This window comes from Bombina bombina, chromosome 6 (genome assembly GCF_027579735.1).
Source record: "Bombina bombina isolate aBomBom1 chromosome 6, aBomBom1.pri, whole genome shotgun sequence".
In the NCBI taxonomy this organism is placed as follows: domain Eukaryota; kingdom Metazoa; phylum Chordata; class Amphibia; order Anura; family Bombinatoridae; genus Bombina; species Bombina bombina.
Window position 1 is genome coordinate 577,281,104 of NC_069504.1, and position 7,500 is coordinate 577,288,603.

Here is a 7,500-nt window from a genome sequence, read left to right on the forward strand (position 1 = left end):
AGTTTAATAGTTATATTAGTTTAGTTGTTAGTTTAAACTTATTTTTTTTAATTTGACAGGTAAGTTTGAATTTAATTTAAGATAGGGAAATTGTAATTTTAATATAAAGTTAGGGGGGGCGTTAGGTTTAGGGGCTACTAGTTTAAATTAGTTAATTGCGATGTGGGGGGCTTTCGGTTTAGGGGTTAATAGTTTAATTTAGTATAATTTGTTGTGGGGGGCTTGCGGTTTAGGGGTTAATAGGTTTATTATAGTGCCGGCGGTGATGGGGAGCAGCGGAATAGGGTTTAATAACTTTAGTATAGTGGGGGCGATGTGGGCGGACAGCAGATTAGGGGTTAATAATATTTAAAAATTGTTTGCGATGCGGGAGGGCGGCGGTTTAGGGGTTAATAATTTTATTATAGTGGTGACGTCGGGGAGCGGTGGAATAGGGGTTAATAAATGTTATTAGTGGCAGCGATGTCGGGAGCGGCAGATTAGGGGTTAATAACTTTAATATAGTATTTGCGATGCGGGAGGGCCTCGGTTTAGGGGTTAATAGGTAGTTTATGGGTTTTAGTGTACTTTGTAACACTTTAGTTCTGAATTTTATGTAACAGTTTTGTTGCGTTAAACTCATAACTACTGCTCTCAGATGGCGGTACAGATCGTGTCGGTATAGGCTGTAACGCAAGCTTTTTAGCCTCACCACAAAACTTGTAATGGCTGCGCTATGGAAGTCCCATGAAAAAACGTCATTTTTACGAGTGCGGGACTGACGTTGCGTTACAGGCTAAAAGGCTTGCGGGAAGGCTATACCGACAGGACTCGTAATGGCTGCGTTGCTGTTTTAACGCTGAAATTACAATTTTGTCAGCATTAAAGCGCGAACACATAACCCGTAATCTACCTGAAAGTGATTTGAAAGACAGCAATAGAATAGAAAGGCAAGGAGAAATGGAGGATATGCAAGAATAGAAATTTAGTAGATTTAGAAATGTCAGATAGAAGATAATTGCAAAGGAGAAGAGAGGGAGGGATTATTAAGTGATAGACATAAAGGCCTAGATTTAGAGTTCGGCGGTAGCCGTGAAAACCAGCGTTAGAGGCTCCTAACGCTGGTTTTAGGCTACCGCCGGTATTTGGAGTCAGTGATTAAAGGGTCTAACGCTCACTTTTCAGCCGCGACTTTTCCATACCGCAGATCCCCTTACGTCAATTGCGTATCCTATCTTTTCAATGGGATCTTTCTAACGCTGGTATTTAGAGTCGTTTCTGAAGTGAGCGTTAGAGCTCTAACGACAAAACTCCAGCCGCCGGAAAATAGCAGGAGTTAAGAGCTTTCTGGGCTAACGCCGGTTCATGAAGCTCTTAACTACTGTACCCTAAAGTACACTAACACCCATAAACTACCTATGTACCCCTAAACCGAGGTCCCCCCACATCGCCGCCACTCGATTAAAATTTTTTAACCCCTAATCTGTCGACCGCCAACTACGTTATACTTATGTACCCCTAATCTGCTGCCCCTAACCCCGCCGACCCCTGTATTATATTTATTAACCCCTAATCTGCCCCCCACAACGTCGCCGCCAGCTACTTACAATAATTAACCCCTAATCTGCTGACCGCAAAGCACCGCCACCTACGTTATCCTTATGTACCCCTAATCTGCTGCCCCTAACACCGCCGACCCCTATATTATATTTATTAACCCCTAATCTGCCCCCCTCAACGTCGCCGACACCTGCCTACACTTATTAACCCCTAATCTGCCGAGCGGACCTGAGCGCTACTATAATAAAGTAATTAACCCCTAATCCGCCTCACTAACCCTATCATAAGTAGTATTAACCCCTAATCTGCCCTCCCTAACATCGCCGACACCTACCTTCAATTATTAACCCCTAATCTGACGACCGGAGCTCATCGCTACTATAATAAATGGATTAACCCCTAAAGCTAAGTCTAACCCTAACACTAACACCCCCCTAACTTAAATATAATTTAAATCTAACGAAATTAATTAACTCTTATTAAATAAATTATTCCTATTTAAAGCTAAATACTTACCTGTAAAATAAATCCTAATATAGCTACAATATAAATTATAATTATATTATAGCTATTTTAGGATTAATATTTATTTTACAGGTAACTTTGTAATTATTTTAACCAGGTACAATAGCTATTAAATAGTTAAGAACTATTTAATAGTTACCTAGTTAAAATAATAACAAATTTACCTGTAAAATAAATCCTAACCTAAGTTATAATTAAACATAACACTACCCTATCAATAAATTAATTAAATAAACTACCTACAATTACCTACAATTAACCTAACACTACACTATCAATAAATAAATTAAATACAATTGCTACAAATAACTACAATTACATAAACTAACTAAAGTACAAAAAATAAAAAAGAACTAAGTTACAAAAAATAAAAAAATATTTACCAACATTAGAAAAATATTACAACAATTTAAAACTAATTACACCTACTCTAAGCCCCCTAATAAAATAACAAAGACCCCCAAAATAAAAAATTCCCTACCCTATTCTAAATTAATAAATGTAAAAGCTCTTTTACCTTACCATCCAGGTATCACCGATACGTCCTGGCATCCGGTGCTGAAGAGGTCCAGAAGAGGCTCCAAAGTCTTCCTCCTATCCGGCAAGAAGAGGACATCCGGACCGGCAAACATCTTCTCCAAGCGGCATCTTCGATCTTCTTCCATCCGGTGCGGAGCGGGTCCATCTTGAAGCAGCCGACGCGGATCCATCCTCTTCTTCCGTTGTCTCCCGACGAATGACGGTTCCTTTAAGGGACGTCATCCAAGATGGCGTCCCTCGAATTCCGATTGGCTGATCCAATCAGTTCAATCCGATTGGCTGATCCAATCAGCCAATCAGATTGAGCTCGCATTCTATTGGCTGATCGGAACAGCCAATAGAATGCGAGCTCAATCTGATTGGCTGATTGGATCAGCCAATCGGATTGAACTTGATTCTGATTGGCTGATTCCATCAGCCAATCAGAATATTCCTACCTTAATTCCGATTGGCTGATAGAATCCTATCAGCCAATCGGAATTCGAGGGACGCCATCTTGGATGACGTCCCTTAAAGGAACCGTCATTCGTCGGGAGACAACGGAAGAAGAGGATGGATCCGCGTCGGCTGCTTCAAGATGGACCCGCTCCGCACCGGATGGAAGAAGATCGAAGATGCCGCTTGGAGAAGATGTTTGCCGGTCCGGATGTCCTCTTCTTGCCGGATAGGAGGAAGACTTTGGAGCCTCTTCTGGACCTCTTCAGCACCGGATGCCAGGACGGATCGGTGATACCTGGATGGTGAAGACAAGGTAGGAAGATCTTCAGGGGCTTAGTGTTAGGTTTATTTAAGGGGGGTTTGGGTTAGATTAGGGGTATGTGGGTGGTGGGTTGTAATGTTGGGGGGGGGTATTGTATGTTTTTTTTACAGGCAAAAGAGCTGATTTTCTTGGGGCATGCCCCGCAAAGGGCCCTGTTCAGGGCTGGTAAGGTAAAAGAGCTTTTACATTTATTAATTTAGAATAGGGTAGGGAATTTTTTATTTTGGGGGTCTTTGTTATTTTATTAGGGGGCTTAGAGTAGGTGTAATTAGTTTAAAATTGTTGTAATATTTTTCTAATGTTGGTAAATATTTTTTTATTTTTTGTAACTTAGTTCTTTTTTATTTTTTGTACTTTAGTTAGTTTATGTAATTGTAGTTATTTGTAGCAATTGTATTTAATTTATTTATTGATAGTGTAGTGTTAGGTTAATTGTAGGTAATTGTAGGTAGTTTATTTAATTAATTTATTGATAGGGTAGTGTTAGGTTTAATTATAACTTAGGTTAGGATTTATTTTACAGGTAAATTTGTTATTATTTTAACTAGGTAACTATTAAATAGTTCTTAACTATTTAATAGCTATTGTACCTGGTTAAAATAATTACAAAGTTACCTGTAAAATAAATATTAATCCTAAAATAGCTATAATATAATTATAATTTATATTGTAGCTATATTAGGATTTATTTTACAGGTAAGTATTTAGCTTTAAATAGGAATAATTTATTTAATAAGAGTTAATTAATTTCGTTAGATTTAAATTATATTTAAGTTAGGGGGGTGTTAGTGTTAGGGTTAGACTTAGCTTTAGAGTTTAATCCATTTATTATAGTAGCGATGAGCTCCAGTCGTCAGATTAGGGGTTAATAATTGAAGTTAGGTGTCGGCGATGTTAGGGAGGGCAGATTAGGGGTTAATACTATTTATGATAGGGTTAGTGAGGCGGGTTAGGGGTTAATACATTTATTATAGTAGCGGTGCGGTCCGCTCGGCAGATTAGGGGTTAATAAGTGTAGGCAGGTGTCGGCGACGTTGAGGGGGGCAGATTAGGGGTTAATAAATATAATATAGGGGTTGGCGGTGTTAGGGGCAGCAGATTAGGGGTACATAGGGATAATGTAAATTGCGGCGGTTTACGGAGCGGCAGATTAGGGGTTAATAATATAATGCAGGTGTCAGCGATAGCGGGGGCGGCAGATTAGGGGTTAATAAGTGTAAGGTTAGGGGTGTTTAGACTCGGGGTACATGTTAGGGTGTTAGGTGCAGACGTAGGAAGTGTTTCCCCATAGGAAACAATGGGGCTGCGTTAGGAGCTGAACGCTGCTTTTTTGCAGGTGTTAGGTTTTTTTTCAGCTCAAACAGCCCCATTGTTTCCTATGGGAGAATCGTGCACGGGCACGTTTTTGAGGCTGGCCGCGTCCGTAAGCAACTCTGGTATCGAGAGTTGCATTTGCGGTAAAAATGCTCTACGCTCCTTTTTTGGAGCCTAACGCAGCATTTTTTTGAACTCTCGATACCAGAGTTAATATTATGGTGCGGCCAGAAAAAAGCCCGCGGAGCGTTAACAGCCCATCTACCGCCAAACTCCAAATCTAGGCCAAAGAAAGGTGAGAGTGCAACAGCCTCTAGAGTGAGAGAGAAAGGGAACTATAAGCAGATAGCATACACTTTTTGTTTAAATTTGGAACTTGTTGTTTTGTGCCAAAGACAAAACAATTTGACAAAAAAATACAAATAAAATCACAAGTGACTGTGGTAAAAATATGCAACACAATAAAATAGAAAAATAATGTGTATATCATCACTTTGTTGAATGATACATATAACCAGAAATTCTCCAAAATATATCAATTGTGATATTTTTTTGCATATCAAGTTCACCAAATAGACAAAACAAACACAACAGTAACATATCACAGAGGTCATTTTAATCAGATTCCAAAATGCTTATTCATATAGACCACACATGAAAACAAGATTTATCTTTTATGCAAGTGTATTATTAAAGGCTAATACTGCCTCCAGATCATGATCCTAATAATAAACTTTATCTTCACCTACATGAACAGGAACATCTGTTTTTTTATTTATTTTTTATTTTATTTTAACACACCAGCTCTCAGATGCAACAAAGAAAGAAATGTACTTAAAGGGACATAATACTCATATGCTAAATCACTTGAACCTGATGCAGTATAACTGTAAAAAGCTGACAGGAAAATATCACCTGAGCATCTCTATGTAAAAAAGGAAGATATTTTCCTCAGCTCAGCAGAGTAAGTTCTGTGTAAAATGTTATACTCAGCTGTTGCTCAGCTGCAGGTAAAAATAAATAAATGAAGAAATGAACAGCAGCCAATCAGCATCAACAGTGCTGAGGTCATGAACTATTTTACTGTGATCTCATGAGCTTTGACTTAACTCTCATGAGATTTCATTGTAAACTTCCTTAAGCTGAATAGGGAAATAAGATGAGTGTGCACGTAAGCTCGCTCCTTCTGCTGTCCCGGGACAGACATACTGATTTGTTGCTTAGAAGTCCTTTACAATGGGATGTGGCTATTGAGAAACTTTTGAGGTAAAATATCTTACTGTGATCTCATGAGATTTAACTTAACTCTCATGAGATTTCATTGTAAACTTCCTTAAGCTGAATAGGGAAATAAGATGAGTGTGCACGTAAGCTCGCTCCTTCTGCTGTCCCGGGACAGGCATACTAATTTGTTGCTTAGAAGTCCTTTACAATAGGATGTGGCTACTGAGAAACTTTTGAGGTAAAATTTCTTTCTTTTTTACATATAGATGTTCTAGTCAGATTTTTACAGCTATGCTGCATCACTTTCAAGTGTTTAAACATTTGGGTATTATGGCCCTTTAAATGACCCGGGATGGCCCAGTATGTTTGTATTCTCATTTATAAGGTATTAGAACAGGTATGTCCACTGTAAGGCCCTGGTGCTACAATACTTAACATTTACATTTTGTTTATATTTAAGTACAGTATGAAAAAAAAAAAAAAAAATATATATATATATATATATATATAGAATTAAGTAGAATGTTACCACTCAGTGTCAGTGAGTGGAAACAAGCGTTACTCAAGTAAATGCGCTAGTCAGAGGTATGAAAATCTCATAGAGCAGCTATGAAGGTACAAATATTGTATGATAGACAAAGTCTATACAATATAGGAAAAATAGGAGTCAAAGGGTAAACAGCGCTTATGGAGAATCTTAAAAACTGAATAATATTAAAGTCTCGGCAGTGTTGGTGGATAAAGAAAAGAGTCTTTGATAGGATATTGGAATCCTAGTGTAATGAAGGCGTAATAGATACCCTTACCAAAAGTTACCTCAATCCTATGAGGTAAGTTTGCCGCATTGGAGGATGTATCTAGTGGTTGAATGAATCCTGGATGTTCTGGTCTGTATAAAATCGCTGCCTCTTGGAGTAGAATGGGATGTGGGTACCCTTTGTGCTGGTTTCTTTAGGAAACTTCCTGTATTTATTGCCTCTTGGAGCTTGGTTTTCTTGTCTTGGTATGAACTTTCTGTAGAGAGATGAGATGAAATAGGATTAGAAGCAGTGTGGATGTAGATCCAGTGAGTAACTCTGCCACTTTTAACAGAGCCACTTAGAATCAGAGAGCCAAGGCCTTGGCTCTCTGATTCTAAGTGGCTCTGTTAAAAGTGGCAGAGTTACTCACTGGATCTACATCCACACTGCTTCTAATCCTATTTCATCTCATCTCTCTACAGAAAGTTCATACCAAGACAAGAAAACCAAGCTCCAAGAGGCAATAAATACAGGAAGTTTCCTAAAGAAACCAGCACAAAGGGTACCCACATCCCATTCTACTCCAAGAGGCAGCGATTTTATACAGACCAGAACATCCAGGATTCATTCAACCACTAGATACATCCTCCAATGCGGCAAACTTACCTCATAGGATTGAGGTAACTTTTGGTAAGGGTATCTATTACGCCTTCATTACACTAGGATTCCAATATCCTATCAAAGACTCTTTTCTTTATCCACCAACACTGCCGAGACTTTAATATTATTCAGTTTTTAAGATTCTCCATAAGCGCTGTTTACCCTTTGACTCCCATATATATATATATATACAGTATA